Source organism: Podarcis pityusensis (assembly GCF_964106645.2).
Source record: "Podarcis pityusensis genome assembly, chromosome: 10".
Lineage (NCBI taxonomy): Eukaryota > Metazoa > Chordata > Lepidosauria > Squamata > Lacertidae > Podarcis > Podarcis pityusensis.
Window position 1 is genome coordinate 71,236,630 of NC_138035.1, and position 23,351 is coordinate 71,259,980.

The following is a 23,351-nucleotide window of genomic DNA, read 5'->3' on the forward strand; positions in this document are numbered from 1 at the left end:
CCAATTGGAGCAACTGCGGAGGATTCCCTTTAGGCTTAGAAGGTATCTTCCTAACCCCGCATTGTTCTTTGGATAAGAAATTTAACGCATGCGGCCTGAAATGGTTGGAATTCGTATCCCAACCTAATTTATTTACTCTTCACGGTAGTTCTGTAGACATATCTAAAGGTTGGTACACTTATTTGAACAAACATGGGGGAAGAGCTAGCAAAAAATTATAGTCTTCATTATTCACATTTGTGAACACTTGGAAGTATTAGAATGAACAGATAGTGACCACTTGCCAATATCTGTTACCCTATGTCCCCTAATAGGACACATACCAACAACTGGATCTGCAAGAATGTGTGGGGAAATACAGAGCATGAAAAGTCTGAAAGGGCCTCATAGATTGAGCAGTGATATTCAGGAGACGCTATATAGTAATCATCTGAATACTCATAGGCCTGCATGACTATAGATGACTTACATATCATTATCCCAGTATGAGTGATTTTGAAGAATTATTTAAGTAACATTACTGACTATCATGCCATTAGGCTATGTGAGCTTGCCAAAAGTGTTCTAATTTCAATTTGCCTCAGAATTGATTTTGTGCTGTGTTGTAGTTGTTAAATACTCTCATGCTGCCCACCAAATAGTCAGAAAGTATTTGTGACCACGTAAAGATTGGGTGTAGCTGAGTGAGTACCAGTCACATCTCTTCCCAGCTTGCTTTGCACAGCATCTGTCATTCAAGTGATTTGTATGGCTTTCACCTTTGCAATTGTATTGATAGAAACTGAGCTGTAATCTCTTCATCTACTGGGGATCCAGCTCCTCAGGAGAAGAAATATATCGGAGGCAGTTTTCTGTAAAGCATTTGTCCTCTGTAGAAAAAATGAGCAGGAGTATTCATTCGTTTTATATGACATGGTTGGAAAACATTTTAATTGGAGGGAGGCAGACTCGGGTGGAAGCATTTGCTTGGTCTAGCTTTGATGATCAAGGCATTGGCATTCCTCCCATTCAGGCTGTAATCTTGCTTCTCCACCACCCCCAGACAATTCAGAGTGAAGGTAATGTGATGCAGGAAGCACTGCTTTTGCTGGAGGCATTATTTTGGCTTTGTTTGCCTTCAGGGGTGGCATCAAAGCACCAGATCTTATATGGTGTGCAGTGCTGTGCCATTATCCTGCTCACTCAGTCATCCTTGGTTGACCAGGATCACAGTGATCATGGGAAGAAGCATTGAGGAGGTGAGAGGAAGTTGCTGAAATAGCAGAGCTTGCTTAGGAAGAAGCCTGAAAAGAGACAAATGTTTGGGTAGGCTGGGGAGTCACAGTTTGTGTGTGTGAACATTTGGTGCACTGTTAACGTTTGAAAAGCATGGATCTTCCAGGTGCATATAGAGAGATATTCACTGAATATTCACTGCAATAGTCACTCTTGTGGGGTGCAAGAAATTCAAAGCAGACAATATAAAATGTCCTCAGTTCTTTGAAGCAGCCATTCAAGAAAAATATTCATAAAAGCAAATGCCAGCTCTGGAAACAGTACTCTGGTGTTTATGCAAGCCAATAAAATATTTAATGGTGGTCCAGTGAAATGCACTCAAGGATATTATCTATGGATGAAGTCAAAGCAAAAACCACAACTTGAGTATTTCTGTTTCTAGTGAATTCTTTCTTTTTAATGGGCTGTCAACTATTGCAATGCAGGCTTTTTTGTTATTCTAATTTATGAAAGTTGTTGTACCATTTATTTTGAGTATTGGGCTATAGCATTTTTATTTGAAATCTTCTGTCTTTCCATAAGCCAAGCCTGTAGGTGGAAGCTTTGCACATTGACTGCACCATCAACTTTTTTCTACTCGGAAGTGAGTGTCATTGAGCTCAATAGGGCTTACTCCCAAGAAAGAGGGAACAGACTGCATCCTTACTTGAGTATCTATTATTGCATGTTTTGTAGACAGTCACAGCTCTGGGAAAATAAAATTAAAAAGTATATAATGCTTTATTTCCAGCAAAAAGGCTTTTTTAAATGTTAAGGCTGCAAATTAGAAGATGTAAAAATCATGATTTCAGGCTCAAGGACTTAGATCCATATGCATGTTATTCATATGTACTTCATCTTCACTGAAATTTGTTTGTTTGTTTTGCAACTGAAATCCTGTTCCTGGCATCCTTGAATAATATTAGCTATGAGAGGTGACTTTTTTTAAAAAAAAGTTGATTTTTTACTTTTTGATTATGTTTTGCTGTTTTGCTCATTGTTGCCCCATGCTCCTTTGGGAGAGAGGGCAGGATAGAATTTTAATAAATGAGTGAAATGGTTAGCAGGAAATCCCACTGAGTTCAATGAGATTTGCAACTTGACGCATATTTTCATGTTGGAAGAAAAGGTTGCATCCCACATAGGCATTAGATTTGGAGTGGCTTGAATGCAGAAATCAGATTCTGTAAGTTTGTGCTGAGGCCCTATAAGTTTGTGCACTTTCAGCACCTCATCAGAAAGCATCTTACTACCTCAGTGCAGCAAGGCAGCCCATACAACAGCATAAGCACTTGTCAGCTTCAAGCCTTTGTGGCTTGATGGGCCTAGATTTGTTAAGAGTGCAAGAAAACAACACTGTGTATATATCTCAATTTCACATGTAAATACACACTGGAACTTCGTGGTAGGCCATGCCTTCTTTATCTTGCATTGCTGAGAAGTCTCTTTTAGCAGAACTTCAGCAGAACCCATTTGTCTGAGCCACTGTTATACTTCGGATCACCTTTCTCATTCTTATTTCACTCTAGACTGGTGCTTTCACCCATTGTAAGACCTTCCATCATAGTTTCTGAACTCACACATCTGGCTACCAATGCAATTACAAAAGAGCTAATTCTTCATAGGTGGAGCCGGAAGTATTTGGCATGCACCAGTCCTAATCATAGTAGATTCTGTGTTGACCTAGACACTCAAATGTCTGGTATGTGCTGATGCTCATAAAGTTCTTCCCCTAGCTGCATCATGACAATATGAAGCACATAACTATTGCAGACAATCGATAGCATCTCCTGGCTAGGAATGCACAATCGCATAATGGCTGCTCTAGAATGTCATATCGGCTGGCAGCAGCTGCCCAAGGTCTCCACAGAGACAGAGATATTTACGATTACCTGTTGCCTTATCCTTGCACTGCAAAGGCCAGGAATCAAACTCTGAACTTTCTGCAAGCAAAGGACGTGCTTTACCACCCAGCTTTGGCCCCTCCAACTTTTTTAAAAAGAGGTCTTTTGTTTGAGTTTGACTTAAGATGACTCCTCTTTGCTGCCCTTGGGAATCTGCTCAGAATCCTGGGTTGCAAAACCTCTTCATGACCGGGATCTGGCAAGACAAGATTTGCACAGTTCCAGCTGTGAGTTTGCGATGATGGAAATGTTAAGCCTTGACCTCAATTTCTTTTTATCTTCATCCCTTTTAAAAACATTAGGTTGATTAGACTAGGTTTTATCCAGGTGTGCTTGGCCGGACCATTGTATAAGACTTTAGAAATGCTCTTTGATAATGAAAAACAGTCAGATCAATCAGAGAGAGAGCAGGAGCAAAGCATTGTTTGCCTATAGAGATGCCTGCCGGTAAAGACGCTCAAGGTCATTTCTATAAATAGGACATCTTTTCCCTGTGCAATCCTGTGCACACGGTTTGAAAATTTGATTATTATGGCATTCAACAGGAAACTTTATCTTTCTTTGGTCAACTCTCACGGAATTTGCAATGATGTCAAATCCATAAAAGATGTGGGCGAGGGCATCAGAAGATGACTGTTTATTTTCTTTGCTACAATCATGCACAAAAATAGAACCAGATAAGATATCGGGCAGCTCTCTGTTTTGATGCATTTAGCAGACTGAATAGATGTTAGCATGAAAGCAAACTAGAGAAGGGCTATTTTAGGCATTTTACAGGAAAACATTTTTTGCTCATAAAAAGACTGTTCTGTCAAAGGAGAGCTGTAATTGCAGGTAGGCCTCCCTATGTGCATCGCTTGATGAATTGGGCATATTTTTCCTGCACTTTTGAGTGAAGCTGTAGCTGATCTGCTCCGTATTCCCTCTAAATGGGAGGCAAGATGTGCACATCACTTTCTTTGATCTGGAACCAGAGCTGAATTGGGTGAATGATCCAAAGATAGCCCACTTCAGGCATGACAGTTTTAAACTCATGGAGGGGGGGATGCATGCACCATCCCTGCCCCCATTGTTTCCTGTGCACTGTCTCCACCCTGGACTTAGAAGCCTCCCTGCAATTGGGAATCCTGCCTCAACTTAACACACTTAGAAAACCCCTTCAGACCTTCCAGCTTAATACAGGAAAGTTAGGGGTAGGCCTGGTATGCATGCAGATCCTAGGGGCAGAGGTGATGTGCACAGTCCCATGCCCCTTAAAAAGGTAAAGGTAAAGGACCCCTGACAGTTCAGTCGCAGACGACTCTGGGGTTGCAGCGCTCATCTTGCTTTACAGGCTGAGGAAGCCAGCATTTGTCCACAGACAGTTTTCCCAGGTCATGTGGCCAGCATGACTAAGCCGCTTCTGGTGCAACAGAACAGTGAAACCAGAGCAGCGCACGGAAACGCCGTTTACCTTCCCGCTGGAGCGGTACCTATTTTTCTATTTACACTTTTTGGCATGCTTTCGAACTGCTAGGTTGGCAGGAGTGGGACTGAGAAATGGGAGCTCACCCTGCTGCAGGGATTTGAACCGCCGACCTTCTGATTGGCAAGCCCAAGAGGCTCAGTGGTTTAGACCACCGCATCGCACCATGCCCCTTAGTTGTGTTCTAATTCCCTATTTGAGCATAGTGCTTTAACGGGACTCTTAAATTTGTATCAGCTTCTTTAACTATGAACCCCCAAATATGGGATCCTCTCAAAAATGGTGCCAAGTTTTTGCAGTAGTGAAAACCCCACATTTTGCAGTGCCGCACAAATGGAGCAATAGACCCTCAAACCTGAGGGTCACAGGGTCACCCAACCTTGGAATGCTAGCTTCATGTATCCCTTGATGTGCTTTCTGCAAAACCTTTGCCAACAAGAGCTACTCTTGATATGTAATGTTCTACACCCCCTCCACTGAAAGATGCAGGTTGTAGATGTGGGTAAATGAACCATATCTCATGAACACACTAGCCTCCATTGTGTTTTAATTTTCTGAAGGAAACACAAATCTGGGTTAAGTGCCAAGACCCCTTGAATCTTGTGCTCTGCTTGGCAGAGACTGGGGTGGCCCATAACAATATGTAGGGAACTACAGTGGTACCTCGGGTTACATATGCTTCAGGTTACATACGCTTCAGGTTACAGACTCCACTAACCCAGAAATAGTACTTCGGGTTAAGAACTTTGCTTCAGGATGAGAACAGAAATCGTGCTCCGGTGACACGGCAGCAGCAGGAGGCCCCATTAGCTAAAGTGGTGCTTCAGGTTAAGAACAGTTTCAGGTTAAGTACGGACCTCCGGACCGAATTAAGTACTTAACCCAAGGTACCACTGTAGACACCTACTGTTCCAGCTGACTCTGAATGAAAGACTTAAGCTCAGATCTCGTTTCCTCCCTTATTGCGCAGATAAGAATGGTACAAAAGCAAAACAAGGGTCACTGGCATAACAGGTGCAGAGCATGGCCGGGCAAGCCAAGATATAGATCCTGCAGTTGACCCTGAGCTGCTATAAAGGAGACACTCTAGAAAGCGCAGCCCAGTCCATTTGTAAAGAACGCGGGAAGGGAACATGCACTGTTGCTCTTCATATCTAACCACAGACTCTTTGCATTGCATTCCCTACCTACAAGGACTTCTCCATTCATTTGAAGGGGAAAACCATGGCTTATTTGTTTTAGGCACCTAGTCCCCACCCTTTAGCCAAAAAGGCTCTTAGAGCAGCTTCCCAACATCAGTACTAAGGTGGTCCTCTCCCTTGTTATCACCCTCTGAGTCTCAGGGCTCCAGAAAAGGGCCTCAGATGAGGATCTAAGAGTCCTAGTGCATTCATATTTTGCTCACAAGCCATTTGGATCTGAACTTTGTGACATGAAGTCGCCCTCTGCAAGCACCCCAGGTACTAGCTTTATTGTTTTTGCAAGAAAACCAGAAAAGTAGTGTTTCCTGCACTGTGAAAATGTGCCAGTGCCTCTGTGTGTGTAATCCTGACCTTTGTAGTGTTCTATAACATGATCCGTAACAGAGTCACAAACCCACAGGGAACAGGTGCCATGTGGTTCCAATCAGACCAAGCGCACCAAAAAGGTCACAGTCATTTCTAGAATCTTTTGCAAAATGTGTTAGGATTAACCTTTTGAATCTCAGTTCCATTCTTCTGCCGAGATGCCAGTGCTAAACTGACTGCTATATATGTGAGAGATCTGCCAGATGAGCTAACTCCATTGAATAGTGTTGTGCTTGAGAAAATGTGGGGTGTACCAGCCATGACATTACATCTGTCAGATCTCTTCAGCCATGTCAGTCATAACTTGAAGTTGCAGTTATCAGGTGATGAGTATGCAGCTGTGGAACTAGAGGGACTGACTGTTAAAGCACTCTAGTAGTCTAGTATTCCCAGAATGGTTTAACAAACAATCCTTCACAGAGAATTCTGGGAGCTGTAGTTCTGCAAGGGGAATAGGCGTCTCTCAGTGCCCTTAACAAACTACAGCTCCTAGAATTCTGTGGAGCAGGCCATGGCTGTTTAAAGTGGTATCATGGAGCTTTAAATGATATGAATATAGCCTCTGACTCATTTTCAACCATCCTCTTTTAACCCTCTTTTCTTCCCCACTTCTATCAGCATTTTCATACTTTTCTTCCTGCATTGCTCCAGGCCTCTTGGAACCATCTCCTTTTAAAACTCCCATCACTTTCTTCCTCCACTGCAGAATGCTCTCTCACTCTCTCCTCTTGTGTGTTCATTTCTCTTGAAACCATGACTGTCATCTCTTGCTAACACCACAAACTTGGATTACTGACTCAGCCATCTTTCTGAAGCCAGATCTCCCAGTCACTCCATCTTAGAGCCCTCCCTTCTCCTTGTTCCACCACAGGTCTCTCTGTCCCCATATCTGTTATATCCCTTTCCTCTTACCTTCCACATCTCTCTGCAGCCTTCTACTCTCTCAGCCATTCCTCTTTCTTTCCCTCTGCCAGATCTTTCTCTGCTTCAATCTCTCTGTAACCCAGTTCAATCCATTTCCCCACTCTGCATCACACAACACTTTCTCTTCTCTCTGTACCACCACAGGCCCTTCTGCAGCTCCATCTCTGTTACTTCCCGTGTTTTTACTTTGTCCCTCATCTCCCTGCTGTTCCCTTTTCTTCCTCCAGCCTGTAGCTTGGTTCTGCTTCTGTCCACCACTTCATTACCCCAATTCTTCATCACGGACTGCAGCAGGAACATTATATGGGCCATGAATTCCCCCAGCAACTCACACTGATGAAGGGACATCAGAACTAGCTGAGCTGTGCAGCAGAAGAGCGGCTGGCAACAGCAGACTGGAGAAACTGGCATGAGCTTTCCCATGCACATCTGATCCAGAGAGGAGTGCAGATGCAGAAATCCTTTCATTTGTAGTTCCATTTTGGATGGACTTGAGCTGTCTCTGCATATTTCCAGAAAGGCCTGCAAACAATGGGTGTTTTTCACTCAAAGAACTGCCAATCTAGAAGAACTTGCAATCAACCAATGGACATTATGTTTTTCCACCGAAGGGCCTTTCTAAGTCCTGTTTTGTCACTGGTGGAAGATGCACCAGCATCATTTAGAAGTGTGCATAGGACACTAGAGGCTGAAAAGGATCCCTCCCTAAGGCTGCAATCCAACCCCACTTTCCTGGTAGTAAGCCCCATTGAATTCAACAGAGCTTTGGGTTCAATAGCATTTACTTCTCAGTCGACATGGTTAGGATTGCACTGTAGAATACTAACTTAGACCTGCAGACAATTCTCCGTAAGAATTCAGCCAAAATTATCATCAACTGCTATGACCCAAAGTGAGCCTTAATGTTAATTCTTTCCGCCCTCTAGGAATGCAGAAGCACCTGAATTCTTCATATAAAAACTAAAAAGCCAGTTGCCAAATATCCAGCCAAATGCTGCACAGCATTTAAGTACGTAGGCTCTTGGATAGTTTTATTGCTTTATTGTTTGGGGCCCAGCCACGCTTCCCCTGCAAGTCTCTGAAGCTTCTTGTTTACACAGTGTGGCTTTGGAGCGGTCGTAAAGCAATTAGCAGAATTACACAGCAGTCGTGTGTCGAAAGGGCAGTAAATAAGTCCAGACGTTTCTTCTATCCTAATATCTCTTTATTGGAAACAAATAGCGTATTTACAATCTCCAACAGCCATCCGTGTTAAGCTGCATCTTCTCTCTCTCCTTGCAGCGTCTGTACTGAAAGCTTTCGATTTCCACTCCTTTCGTCATGTCCTGGCTTACTTCCCTTGTAAGCCCGTCCCTTCAGGCTCGAGGCATAGAAGGTTAACCCTTCACTACACCCAACATAGGCAGACACAGAGGTTCAATTCCATGAATGCAACAGATAAAAACAGGTTTATTATTAGCTCAGTTGGTTAGAGCATGGTGCTGATAATGGCAAGGTTGCAGGTTCAATCCCTGTATAGAACAGCTGCATATTCCTGCATTGCAGGGGGTTGGAGTAGATTATTCTCATGGTCCCTTCCAACGCTACCATTCTGTAATTCTATGTCCTCCACCTAGCTTGCTGCCCTGTTTACCTGGTCTGACTTGCATTGTTGCTGGACCATTAACTCTGACATTATAGCCTTAAAAGTAACAGTGCTAAAACCTGATGCATAAGAAACAAGGGAAAAGTCAGGAACTTAATCCTATCATATTAATGTCTCCAAATCACACCTCTAATTATCCTTCCTAGATGGCTCATACTACTTTAGTCATGTCTAAAGGCACTGCTATAGCGTAGACTGCAGTTGCTGGAGGTTCTTGGCAAGAATCCATCATAATCACTGCTGGATAAGGTTTTGCCACCTCTCTCTATTTTAACAATTCAGACATAACTTTGATTATTATTATTTAAAAGGCTGGATTTTTGTGATTAACTTCATTTCAGTATTCTGAAGGAGTCCCATCAATGAAACTGCTGCACACAATTGATGGATGAACGAAAAGTCTTTGCTCAGCAAGAGTCTTAGGAATTAATTATACTGTTGGCAGTGTTTTATCCTTTTAGGCTGCTGATTAATATTCATGTCTTGTTTCTTTTCATTCCCAGCACCTAAGATATTTGTGCACCTTTAAATTTCTGTTAACCATTTTTAAAGCAACAAATCCCTCTGTCTTTTGTTTGCTTGCTGTGAGGAACACACTCATCCATGCTTGAGATAAAGGGGGAAGTGGCATGCATTACAATTTCATTTGGACTCTGTTCTGGAGTTCAAATGTTAAATCAAGGCACAGTAAAAATAAAATAAAATAAACCAATTTATTTTTACAAATTTTGTTTTTCCTTTCTAAAAGCTGCTTTTAAACTGGCCAGCTTCACATCTCATTCAAATTCTGTGGCCTGGTTATGGCATTTTTAAAGGCAGGCTGGCAAGAGTCTTCATATATATGAAGGACTTTCCCATGCACCACACATGCACATAACATCACAGACGATGTTAGCATTCCACATGAATGCCCAATCACACAGATGCTTAATTTCATCAAAAATGGAAGGGGAGATTGCATTGAAGAAGGGAAGAGGGTGAACCTGATCTTCCACCATTCAAGGACTGTAAATATTTGATCTGCTCCTCCAGGAATAGGGTGGCAGTGGCTTCAATTAGGAGCTGCTTTCTTGCTGCAACAAGTTTCCTGCCCATTATGTTTGTACATTGATCAAACTAACAAATCAGGGCTAATGGCATGTTAATAATTAAGGGGAGGTTGCATCTGTTTCCCCAGACTAATCATCTCTTGACAGCCGGTGCACAGGAATAAATTAGAGTTGATTTCAATTTCTATGGAAAAGGAATATTCCAAAGCGGCAGAAGATTCTCTGATTCATAAAGTTGCTGGCCTCTTATGATTCAATCGTTGATTAGCACTGGCAAGAAAGCCAGTTATTCTGCACGTTATTCCATTGACATTGATAAAGACCAAATGACTCCTCCCACCACCAGCACATGGTCCCATTACTGTAAAATGTGCATGTGTCATTTGCACATATCCACTGACTTCCGTAAAAGCTTTTGCTTCTTTCCCCCTCTAATCTAGTATATTGTGAAAAGAAGCTGTAAAGTGCTGCCATAATACTGGGGTGTATTTTCGTTGCTTAGATGATACAGAAGCCACAGTGAATATGGAGTGACTCCCATTTAATGGATAATGGACGACTCTCTTCTCTTCCCCATTGTATCCTGTCATACTGAATAGAGAAGACTCATGTCAAAGTTTGGCTGAAATTCAAGCATCGCATTAAATTCCAGAGAATGGCTTCTGTTTTGCTTCTCTAAATGTCTATAATCAGTTACCCCGTGTAATTTTGAGACTGTGTTATTCAAATGAGTTTTTACAATAATATTTCTTTATTGTGGGATTAATTTTACTAATTGTGGTTGGATATCTCCCCTTTTCTTGCTTAGGGTTGTCCCAGCCCTAGATAGGGCTTTGTGTTGAATGTTTGCTCTGACTTCCCTCTCCTGAAACTTATTAAAAGGTGACTCTTTCCAGTTGAGCTGCTGTTAACGTTTTGCTCCAGCTGCCCCACACAGGATCCTCTACAGTTGCATCCCAAAACTCAGACAAGACAAGCTTTAGCCATTTGCCATGAGTCATTCTTTATTAAGCTCTTGGTTTTTGTGCCCTTATCTTGTATTCTAGTCAGCCTTGGCTTTAGTTATTTAAGAAGTCTCAGAATAGCATCTCTTAAAGTCAGGGCATATTTAGACCCAAGCCATGTTTATTCCTTTTTAATGTGTCATTCTACGTAGCCAATCTCCCAGCAGCTTCCTTGTAGCCAAGCTTTCTTTTAATAGGCTAAAGCGGAGATGCAGAATAAATGTGACTATAATAATGTTCCCCTCCCCCAAAAAATATTGGAAACAATTCCTGACTGGACCAGGCAATGAAAATAATGACCTCTACGAATTGGATGCCCCCCACCCCGAACAATCTGGGGAAATGTTATAAAAATGCTATTGCGGCTGCACTGGGCTCTCTACACCCCCCCACAAACCCCAGCAACAACTTGGGAACAATAAAGTGGGGGGGGGGAGGGTGGCGATTCTGATAATGCTGTGCTCAGCACCCCCACCCCACACACTTTCCCAAAGCCCCTCCCTGGCCAGAGCAGCTTCCTAGTGTTTCCTCTAGGACATGGGTGTCAAACACAAGGCCCGCGGGCCGAATCCGGCCCGCCAGACCTCGTCATGTGGCCCGTGTAGCCGCCGCCGGCTGCCAGCCTTCACCTTTTATTCTCGCTTTTTTTTTTTTTTGACACAAGAAAGCCGCCTCTTCAGCGCATGCGCAGCAGCCTACAAGCCAGAGAACATCTGCCCTCTAGCGGCGCCGGCCGTTCTACACAGGAAACCTCCACTTTACATGCATTCAGGAAACCTCCACTTGTTTTTATATTGAGCGCATGCCATCCTGTGATGTGACAGATCCAACGGCTGCCTGAACCCTTCTCTCCTGTACTGTAAGTACATATGATGTATGTGGGGGGGGAGGGGGTCTGCTTATTAGGGGGGGTCTGCTTATTATTCTGCTTAAAAGTCTGAGCAGTAAACTTTGGATATACTGACCACTTCCGTGTCACTTTACAGTGGTATAGGGACCATAAACTACAATCAAATAACCCAAAAATGTCCAAGAAAAGAAAAGTTGATGCAGAGGGAAGGCAATTTCAGGAGAGATGGGAAAGTGAATACATGTTTGTGATTAATGTGATTACTTACATTATTACAAAAAACAGTAATAATTGAATGCAGTGACAGTAATTTATGATAATAAAGAGTGGACACATAGTCCTACAGATACAACCGGCCCTTTGAGGGTGACCAAACTGCTGATGCGGCCCCCGATGAATTTGAGTTTGACACCCCTGCTCTAGGAGGCAAATGGCCACAGGGCATCTCAGTCTCCCTTCTCCTTTCAGAAAGTTCTATGAGCATCCAAAGCAGAGGAGGTGTAGCAGAATCATCACATTTCCCTCCCCAAAACCCAAGGGGTAGTGTTATGTACTGAGCTTTAATCCCAGAACAATACACAGGTAGGCTCCTAGAATGCAACAACCTGATTGGCCGGCAGGAGCAGGCCAATTAGGCCCCAGGAGGAAGTGAATCAGCCAGTCACACGGGACCCATTATGTAAATAATGTATATAAAGCCAGAGGTTTGGGGGGAATTTCAATGACTGTTCCTATGAGCTGAAATAAAGAGCACAAAATCACTACTCGACTCTGAGTATATTTCAGGTGGCAAAACTTGGGCAAAAGATTCTTGCATTGTAGGAGGGTCAGACTAGATGGGAATGGCAGCACATGGAAGAGCCAGTTCTAGCCAAGCCTGGGTGCCATTCTCTAATGAGCCAGTGGGACAACTCACATGCTTAATGTTCAGTAGGTGCTGAAACGAGGCTTTAGCCTCAGAAGGCCAATCATTTCCTTTCTCCTTCAGTGAGCCTAGGCCATGGGTAGCTGACATGTCACGCTCCAGATGTTGGGGCTGCAACTTCCATCATTTCTGACCACTGGCAATACTGGCTGGAGCTGCTGGGAATGGGAGTCTACAACATCTGGAAGGCATGGCTTTGGGTGCCCATGGCTTAGGCATGAAATCTAGTGACAGGTAAGTCAAGTCTCTCAAAACTGAGGCAAGTGCTACACATTACCGCAGCAAGTATGAGTTCCACAAACCATGTTTGCCAGGGTAACATGAGTATGGTTTATAAATACTTGAATTGAGTGGGGCCGGAGTGAGAGAGCATCTGCACAGAGAATCAGTGGGTGTGAGGTATAGGTGATTTTGGTAACATCTGACTGGCCTTGTAGGAAATATGATGATAGACTAACTAGGCCCTTGGTCTGATCCTGCAGAACTCTCCTTATAGTCTCAATTCTTCACCATGCACTCTGTTTCTCTTCCACACAGGCTTCCCCCATAACCAGCCTTATTCCTAGTCTTGGGATCTGGCTGTGGGGAAAATGAAACATGTTCTGCACTAAAACTGCTTTCCCAAACTCACACTAGTGCTAGAAGGCAAACATTCCTCATAAAGTGTGGTTCCGGCCTAAAGCTTCCCTCACATTTTTGCTAGTTAATAAATGCTATTATCCTGTCCACCACCACCCGCCCCCGTTCTGTGTCTTTTCCAGAAAAGCTTTTTCTGCAAAGAAGAGCCTGGCTGTTTGCCTTCGACAAAGCCAGAAGAAAATGGAGGAGGGGGAGAGAGAAGAGATGACAAACCAAGAGCTTTTAAGAAGAAAAATAGCTACAGCGAGCAATTCCATATGTGTGTGTGTTGCATTTGCAATTTGTTTCAGGTTTCCAAATTATGCTTAGATTGGATCATATTTCAAATTAAACATGCAAAATAACAGCTTGTGTGTGTACATGCATGTGAGACTATTAGTACAATGTAGGAATGCTCTTATGGGGGTAAAGCTAGTGTTGTTGTTTTGTTGTTGTTGATATATATATATATACATACACACACACACACTGTACTTATATAAATAGAATCCTGAAAGACAACAAGGAAACGCCTGCAAAAACACTCATCCTCAAATGTCAACATGCAGTGGAAAAAGTGAAGTCATTTTAAAAGTCAGATGCCCAGGTCGTACAGCGAAGGCACTGAAAAGAAAACTCAAAGGCCAAAGTTCAAATCCTGATGGGAAGAAAAAGATTCATGGAAGGAGAACATTTGAAAACTGCCGTCTTGAGAATAGCAATGGGTAAACTTCTATTGATTCAATTTGGCATTGGATTTGGCAAATTTCCCCTTCCCTCAAAAACACACACACACAACACACACACACACAAGAAAACCACCACAAGTCATTAGCACCTTCTCCTTTTATATGAACTTTGAAACCTGTTGTATTTCTGTTGATACTAGAAGCATGAAAAGGTTTGTTCCCACCCTTTGTGTGTTAAGATCCCAAGACCTCCCTCAATAAATAAAGGCACAATTGACACGGAATTTAGTTTAAGGTTATTGGCATAATTTTGGCCACAACTTTATTGATTACAGATCGTGAGTGGTTTGCTTAGGCATCGGTTCCCGACTAGCTGCACCTGAGCTCAGCAGGACAGCACTGACGCCTGGACTCTGGCAGAGGTCAGTGAGGGAAAACATCCTGGGGGAGCACTGGGCCAGGTTCAGACTCAAGATCACCCCAGATGCTCCCAGAGGCTCTGGCGTGGCCCTAACCCCTGGAAGGGGATCGGACAAAAGAAAGGCGAGGCCCGGGATTCCTTTACGGAATACCCTTTCGCGCATTGGAGGGACAAGTGTGACACACTGAACCAATGCCTAACCGCCAAACCTTACAAAGTTGTGATGATTTGCTAAGCAGCAGGTGAAACCCAAGTGGCACCAGCCAATCCGCCAAATGGGAAAATTCCTACCAGGCCCCTGTCCCAAGAACAGATGACCCACAACGGCAGAGCAAGGTCATAATGAACTGTAAATATAGGGAGGGTGGGCAGGTGATGCGGTGCACAAAGTGAAAAGACAAAGCTCTACGCAACGTGCAGCAGTATATATAAAGGTCCCTCGGTTAATACACAAAAAATCCCACTGGTCAGATCTGCCCAGCAACCAAGGGACCACCAATCAGGTTGTTGTGGCTATCCAATCGCTCCCACCCACTGCATAGTTTGAGGTGAGTCTTGATTATCTCACCGCAATGCATGCTCTCTGGGAGGAGGACGCGATTTGTGATCCTCCCCAATTTACAAATTTATGGACCCTGCCTGCTTTCCTTCCTCTTTACCTAGCAGTGCAGGTAGCCAGGCTGGAGGCCTCTCTGTTCCTCCCTCCCCCCTTGATACTTTGAATACGCCAAAGGCAGCATTCAAGGCAGGAGGTGCTCTGGGGCAAGCAGTTTCCAGTGCACCTGAGGTCTTTAAGGACTCAGTCGCCTTTAAGAACTACACTTCCTGGGCAGCGCTCAAGCCACCATATTATCTGGGCAGTCTGTTTAATGCAGAGCTTCAGAAGGACATTGGGGGGCAAATGCCACTATCTTCCCAGCATTACAGGCTAGACTAGTTAGTATTCTGAGCTAGGCCTTGGGTATCATTGCGGCTTGGGGTATCAAATATAATCTAAACAACCCCCTGCCTTTGAATCTGGGGCAGTGGGAAAACTAATACGAGAATTCTGTTGAATATGAAAAGTATTTTGACTATCTGTATCAGCACTAGTTAGTATATATCTGCATATTTTACAATTGTGATTTAAAAAACCATTTCTGCAAGTTGCTTTGCCATAAAAAAGTGTAAAAAGATGGCTCTGTTTGGGAAAGGCTTATTTCCAGAGTATTATATGCTCTCGTAAACTATGCCCTGTGATATACTGTGGGCCCTTTCTGTTTATTAGATCTACACAAAGCCTCATACTTCAAAATGGCAACAATAAACTTTATGGAGATGATTAAATTGCATCTAATTCCACCAAACCGTTTTTGACCAGCCTTCACCTTTGGCTGACAGTGCTCTAAAATATTTATATGGGCCAGGATTTATACCTTAACTGCATGCAAGTACAAAACCAGCTTAGCTTAGGGGATGAGTTATTTAGGAAATAGGTCCTTTAATCCTCAAAAGAACACCGAAATCAGCAGCCTGTCATGAATAGCTGTCACTACTCCACTGCTTAGACCTCATATCTTTAAAAAGGATCCTTTAAGTGCCAAGATTAGGTTTGACAACTCTCGTGCAAGGATCCTCAAGCTCTTTTTTCAATCTTGATAAACTTAAGGTTGTTCAAAAGTCTGCAGACATGCAGTTCAACAGGTATGATTCTGCGTCCCCATGAAAAGACATTCAGTGTTAGCCTTTATGGTGCCACAAGACTCCTTCGTGAATTCAAGACCAGGTCTATTCAAAATGGCACACTCAGTCATTTTCATAAACTGCGAAAATGTCTCCTGTGGTTCATGGTCATCACAATAACTCAGACATCGAGGGATGTGTGAAATGGGCCATCACAGATGCAGCGTGATAGGCAAAACATTTCTGCATCACCTCAAACACAATGCCTTACAATGTTGTCGGTTCATGCATTCAGCTGACTGACATCAATCATACAATTACCAAGGTGGCTCGTTCCAATTGTGTGCACAAGGGAGAGGGATCAGGCACGCCCCATTTGCATTGTAAGGTCTGAAAGACCCTCTGTTTCGGCAGCTGGTCATGTGGAGGGAGGGCTCTCTCCATCTGAGAAGGAACTCTGCTTTTGCCGACTGCATAGTTTTAAGAGCTCCCAATACTAAATGCACGGGTACGCCACACACGCCAAACACACACACACACGTCCATACAAGGCCAGATAAAAAAAAATTAAGGGATGTGCATGCAACATGCAAAGAACTTGATAACTTCTTTCTTTTCTTCTCTGCAAAATTGTGAAAGATGCTTTTCTTAGTGCATGGATTTTTATTTGAAAATCCTCAAGAAACGCAGTATCATTGAAGCGACAGATGTTATTCCTTGCATACAGCAAACTGACTTGGTTTATAAGCCTTCACCTTTCTTTCTTTTTACTAAAGCAGACAACTCTGTTGATTTATATAAAGGTGACAGCACTGTCTAAAACAGGAAGATTGCAGAAAAGCATATACCAGGCTGTGTAGCAAGAAGTGCTGACTTGATATGTTGAAATCGCTTAGAAATCCCTGCTGTTAGACTTGAATGATTTGGGGTGTCATGGAAAGGCAGCAAGTAGTTCTTTATTTAATACAGGGCTATTGTTTTTCATTTTCCCTGCCTATGCAGGAGAGAAGTAATGGTGGGAATTTTCTGCCTCGAGAGTCAAAATGACTTCACCAGCCCTGGGTACCAAGACGGGAGAAAGCATTTGCTGTTCTGGCTTGGGCTGCAAAGTGTCTTGGACTGACTTTGCACTATGCAGTTAAAGCATCATCATCATATTACTTTGAAAAAGTCATGGGCTCCTTCACTGGCAGCTGTAGTTTGTTACAGGTGCTGAGAGTGACTAGAAGACACCTAGTTCCTTCACAGAGCAACAGTTCTCAGGGTGCTTTAACAAATACCTCTTCACAGAGAATTCTGGGAATTGTAGTTCTCTGAGATTAGAATAATAGAATCATAGAACTGTAGATTGGGTAGGGAACTGGAGGGCCATCCAGCCCAACCTGCAATGCACCATCCCTGTTAAGTTGTGGGCGAACATGTCAGACGACACAGCGATTCTTCAAACAGCTCTTCTTTATTCAGATGCCAGAACAGAACTAGGCTGAGGAGCTCAGTCAGCCTGCTTATATAGAGCTCCAGAACAATGCAACTGTTGCCATTTTCTAAAACTATCCAATCACTGAACATCACTTTTCGATCCTTCATTTGCATACAAAACTATCCAATCACTGAACGTCACTTTTCGATCCTTCATTTGCATACAAAACTATCCAATCACTGAACATCACTTTTCGATCCTTCATTTGCATAACTATCTACAGTATACCCCTGCTGGCCCAGGGTGAGAACTTCAGTACATAACAGCCCCCCATCCAATTTAAAATATTTTTGGACTCTGATTAGGTTTGCAAATGTTCTAGCAGTTTTATTGCTGCACAACTCTCAGCACACTTAGCAAACTACAGATCCCAGAATTATTTGGGGGAAGCCACAACTGTTTAAAGTGGTATTATATTTTTTAAAAATGTATAATGTAGCTGGAACCTTGGTAAGAGATTTCACTCAGCCAAAATTCTCTAGTGTTTTTAAAGCGGTAAGTGGAAGGAAGACACTGCACCACTCTTTTTTTTTAAAAAAAAATCTTCTAAACTCAATAAAGGCACACAAAATTAGTAGAAAAAGAATTCCTTAATAAACAGATGGTGATACTGCAAGTCATTTCAAGATACTTTCTCTCTGGCTAAACATACTTGTATATTTATTTTTATTTTCTATCTAGCTTGAGGCAGTGATACATTTGGCTTTTCATTTGACATTCATAAGATCACTTTATGGACATTATCATTCCTTGTTCTCAGTGTGATCGAGAAAGTGCCCTCAGGACAAGCATATTTTCACGCCTGAATTCTTAAAGGAATATGCCCTGTGTTTCTTAGATAAAAGAAGTGCCCCAGATCCTGACACTAGACCTCTGTGTTCACTATGGAATTATTGCCTTCTGCTCTTTCAACGCGGGCCGGTGAATGGACTGAACAACCTTGTGAATTTGGGACTGAATGACAAGGGGACATTGGTCTGCAACTTGTTCACAATGCAGGTATCTGCACTGTTCTGTGCAATTAACAAAATCAGGTAAAAGTGAAGCTTTCATGATGAAATGGCCAAGAGGAAACAAGTTGGAAGGGGAAGCAAATCACACGAGAGGCTTGGATTTCACTGTATACTTGATTTTCAGAGGGACTTGGGCATGCCTATTTTCTTGATATGGCACTAGGAAATCTAGGGGGAAAACTATCCATTTTATCCGGTGTGCACAAAGTGGTGAGTGACAAAAGAGTTTTGCAGGCATTGGTTAATTTGCATAGTTAATGTGCTTCCTAAGAATTTGCATCACTGCCCCAGCCATTTAATGCATGCAGATTTATGATAGCTAGAAGATAGCTGGCATTGCTTGGTGTGGCATAGCTTGCTGTTGAGGACGTGGCATTGCATGACATCTTTGCCCACTGGTGTTGGGGTGGGAGTTCTGCAGTTTCACCAGTTTTACGTTCTAACACTTGGGGTAACTTTGGTGCCCTTTGGACATCACAACGAGGGATGAGGGACAAATGGGATTTTGTTTGCATTTTAATGAGAAGCTAATGCACACTTATTGAACCGATATGCAATATGCATACTATATTGCTCTCAGTCAAGTTCCCTTGGGAGAAAGTGCCAATGTTTTCAAAAGTGTTGACTTCCAAGTAAGCACGTGGAAAGGGAAAAGTTTATCTTAGACCTGGATCTTTTCATTTTCAACTTGCTCCAGAGCAGGCCCACACCATACATTTAAAGCACATTCAATGCACATTTCCAGGGCACAACTTCCGCCTGGGAACCATAGTTTCCCCTTACAGGGCTACAGTTCTCAGCACCCTTAACTACGGTTACCAGGATTGTATGGGAGATGCACTGTGTGGTTCTGCCCTTTGATTTAAGAATGCCCATAGCTTGAGCAAAATATAATAATCATGAAATGGAAACAAGTAATAGCTAGGGACTGCTATCCCAATCCATATAAATATTCCATTTGCAAAAATCTAACTAAAAGCAGTTACTTAAAGGGAGCCTGGAGCCTCCAGATGATGCTGGACTCCTTATCCAATTGGTTCCCTCCAGCATAGCCAATGGCCAGACGTTAGGGCAGCTGTAATCTTGCAATATCCAGAGGGCTGCGTGTTCCTCACCGCAGATTTAAGGCATGCATTGTCTATGTTTCTCCTAAAGAGCTTTGCGTGTTCAGACCCAGAGACCTCCCCCCTAAATAAATTCACACATGACTCAAATTTTAGTTTTGGTTTTTGGCAGAATTTAGGCCACAACTTTATTGATTACAGAGAGTGAGTGGTTGCATAGGCTCTAGTTTGACTAGCTCCCTGCACCCTCACAGGCAGCGCTGACCCAGAGCTCTATCATAGGTCAGCCAAGGGCGAACACCTGGGAAGGCAAAAAGCTGGGAACAGACTATGTTCACCACCCAGATGCCCCCCTGGACTCAGGCACAGGCACCAAACCAGTTGAGTCCCTGGATTCCTTTAATGGAATACCCTTCACATAGGGATGGCGAAAGCGTTCTCCCATCCCTATCACCTGAACCAGTGCCTATCCGCAACCTTACAAGTTGTGACGAATTGCTGCGCGGCAGGCAAAACCCAAATGGCAACAGCGAAATGAAGAAATTCCTGCCATGCCCCTGTCCCAACGACAGACGACAGCATAACAAAGTCAAGCGCAAAGCCTGAAAAGTAGGGAGAGGTGGGCGGGTGTTCCAAATGCACAAGCCGAAAGAAGAAGCTCTGGGTCACGTGCATAGGTATATATAGGTCCCTCGGTCCATTTAGACTGCACCCCATTGGCCAGATTAAACCCAGCAACAAGGGACCTGCCAATCGGGTGTTGTGGCTAACCAATAAACCCACCCACAACACAGGGTGTCAGTCTCCAGGTCTCACCGCAACACGTGCCCTCTTTTAGGGAGGAAACGATTTCTCTTTCCAAATGAAGGATTTTAAACAGTTCTGAATCTGACAGCCTCCCTTGTAACCCATCTGTAGGCAATTAGTTTGCTCTTCAGAACACATTTCCTCATTCTTGAATAGTTGGCATTATAGAATCAGTATTGCTAGTAATGGAGATGATGCATAATCTTTATTATCATGGGCTGTGCGCTCCTGGCACTCTGAAGACAATCATGCTCTGGGGATAATGTGTACAAAATGTTTAGGGGTACTCTTATTTTCCTACGCATATTGAAATACTACTCCTTAATGAGGCCAAACTTAGCTTCACAAAATGTTTAGGGGTATGCATCCCCCCCGTGTCCCCCCCAGAAAAAAGCTCTGCATATATGTGTGTGTATACAACTTAAAAACAACTAGCAATCCATCTGCTTTCTTTCTGACTTAATGTTTTCTATTCCTTGAAAAAACACCTTAGTAATTTTATCAAGAAATTAAAACAAGCATATCAAAGTTCCAATTGTACTTTTTTTTGAAAAAAACCCAAAACCCTTTATAGTTTCTTTGACACAGTTATGTTCTATTTGCAGTGTAGTTGTGGAAGTTAAGAAGTGCTGTGCTCAAATTTCTAGAAAGTTGCAATCAGCGGCTCAGTCAAATTGTAACTGTGAGTGACAGGAGTCTTGTGGGTACCTGAGCCAAGTGTGAGTAAATAACACTCAGGACAGGTGTGGGGGAAGACTGGCCACTTTTTATTGGCTACAGTGGTACCTCGAGTAACAAACGCCTCAGGTTACAAACGCTTCAGGTTACAAACTCTGCTAACCTGGAAGAGTTACCTCGAGTTGAGAACTTTGCCCCAGGATGAGAACGGAAATTGTGCGCCGGCGGCACAGAAGCAGCAAGAGGCCCCATTAGCGAAAGCACGCCTCTAGTGAAGAACAGTTTCAAGTTAAGAATGGATCTCCAGAACAAATTAAGTTCGTAACTAGAGGTACCACTGTACAGTGAAGAAATAAGGGGTGGCATGGCACTGGGTCAGAATCTGTAAGACATCTGATCTGAAACTCAATAGACCATCCCAGCATGGCTGCTGGGGAATGCCATAGTAGTGGACCAGCCTAGAAGGGCCCAGCGTGGTACATGTCATGTGACTAGAATCTGCCTGGTAACCTGAAATGAGTGGCATCAGGTCCAGCCCACGGGAGCTCAAGGCTGGAACTAGGACACCTTCTCAAGACCCCTTATGTTTTGATCCTACCTAATGCCATTCCCATCCAAGTTGTGACAAATGGATATGCAGAATGCTGTGTGGCTCTGGAACAGAGTAGCCATGCATTCTGCTTTTCAGTCCTGTGTTTAAAAAAGTCCTCTATTTTAAGGGCTGTCTGGTCCAAACCTGGTTTAAAATGGCAAATCTTCAGGTTGCTTTAGAAGAGGATTAGACAAATAAGGCTGTCAATGGCTGCTAGCCATGCACTGTGTTCCATCTTCTCTACTGACAGGATACCTATGACGTCTCATTGCTGGGAATCACAGCTACTCCTATTTCCCTACATGTTCTGGAGACGCCTTCTCTGAACCTGGGCAGTTCTACTGCGTTTATGATGGATATTCTAGCGACTGAACTTTCCAGTCACTCGAATGCTGCAGAGATGGAATGATTTACATTATCCCTATCACAGGCTGATTGGGTGGAGGCAAAGCTTGGGCAGTAAATCACAGAGAGCTGCATCAGGCGGCTTATTTTCCGGGGGAGTCCAGTGGTCTACCAGGAGCCATTCATTGATGAAATCATTTCTCACTGCACATTAGCTGTTCCCTGTTAGCACACAGCTCGGGCATTAATCTCCTGTGTGTTTAGGTCTCTGTCTAGACTTGCAGTTTCTAATTTCTTTCACTGTCAAACTTCATTGATGTAGGCAGCCAGGAGGACATCTAAAACATGCTGATAATGAAAAGTTCCGATAAACAAGATGGATTAAACTGCAATCTTACATGTAAAACGAAGACAACATTGTAGTTGGTTTCTAGGAGTTTTGGGTAACTGATATTCAGTATCTAAGAGTTAAACTAAAATCTAAACATCAACCTTAAACCAATCCTCATAATTCATCAGTGTGTAGTGCAAATTCCTTATAATATGCATATTTTTATACAGTTTTGGGCAATATACACATTTCCCCAAGCACTTTCCCATAATGAGATGCATATTTGCTTGTTTTTTAAAAAATAAAGATGTGTATATCTACACACACTTCCCCCCCATAGGTGCACTTCTGCAGACATTGGCTGAAGAACTCCCAAAGCTTGTAGAAAGATAGCTGCACTTTGTAGAAAGATAGCTGCACTGGTTCACGAAGTGCAAATGAGATAATTTCTGATTAAAATGCAAGCAGTACTTAAGTTCTGCCCCATCTCAGCCTTACCATGTTGCCTTACACTGATATGTTCTGTGAATAGGGATATAGTTCTGCGAACAGAGATATGGCAGGCATCCACTATCTTCACTTTCCAGAAACAGTTGAATACATTTTTGTTCTGACCAGATTTTGCAGCTCTTGGTCATGAGTATCTATTTTGTACTGTCTCAGTTTTATCTTAACGGCATCAGCTGCCTGTTTGTGTTTTAACTGCTTTTTTTACGGCTGTTTTATTGCACATCACCTTGAAATGACTGTGTAGCAGGTGATTAATTAATTGATAATAATAATAATAATAATAATAATAATAATAATAATAATAGTCCTTCCACTCAAAACACTCAAAATTTACTGCAACAGCATTTTTGGAGTGCAGGACTCTAACCCTTCTCTTCGTTCTACGATAAAAAGAGCCATCACCTGCAATTCTCAGGGGAATTTACTGGATGAAAGAATCATAGAACCTTAGAGTTGGAATGGACTTTGAAGGTCTTCTAGTCCCAGCTCCCTGCAATGCAGGAATCTCAGCTAAAGCATCCATGACAAATGGCCATCCAACCTCGGCTTAGAA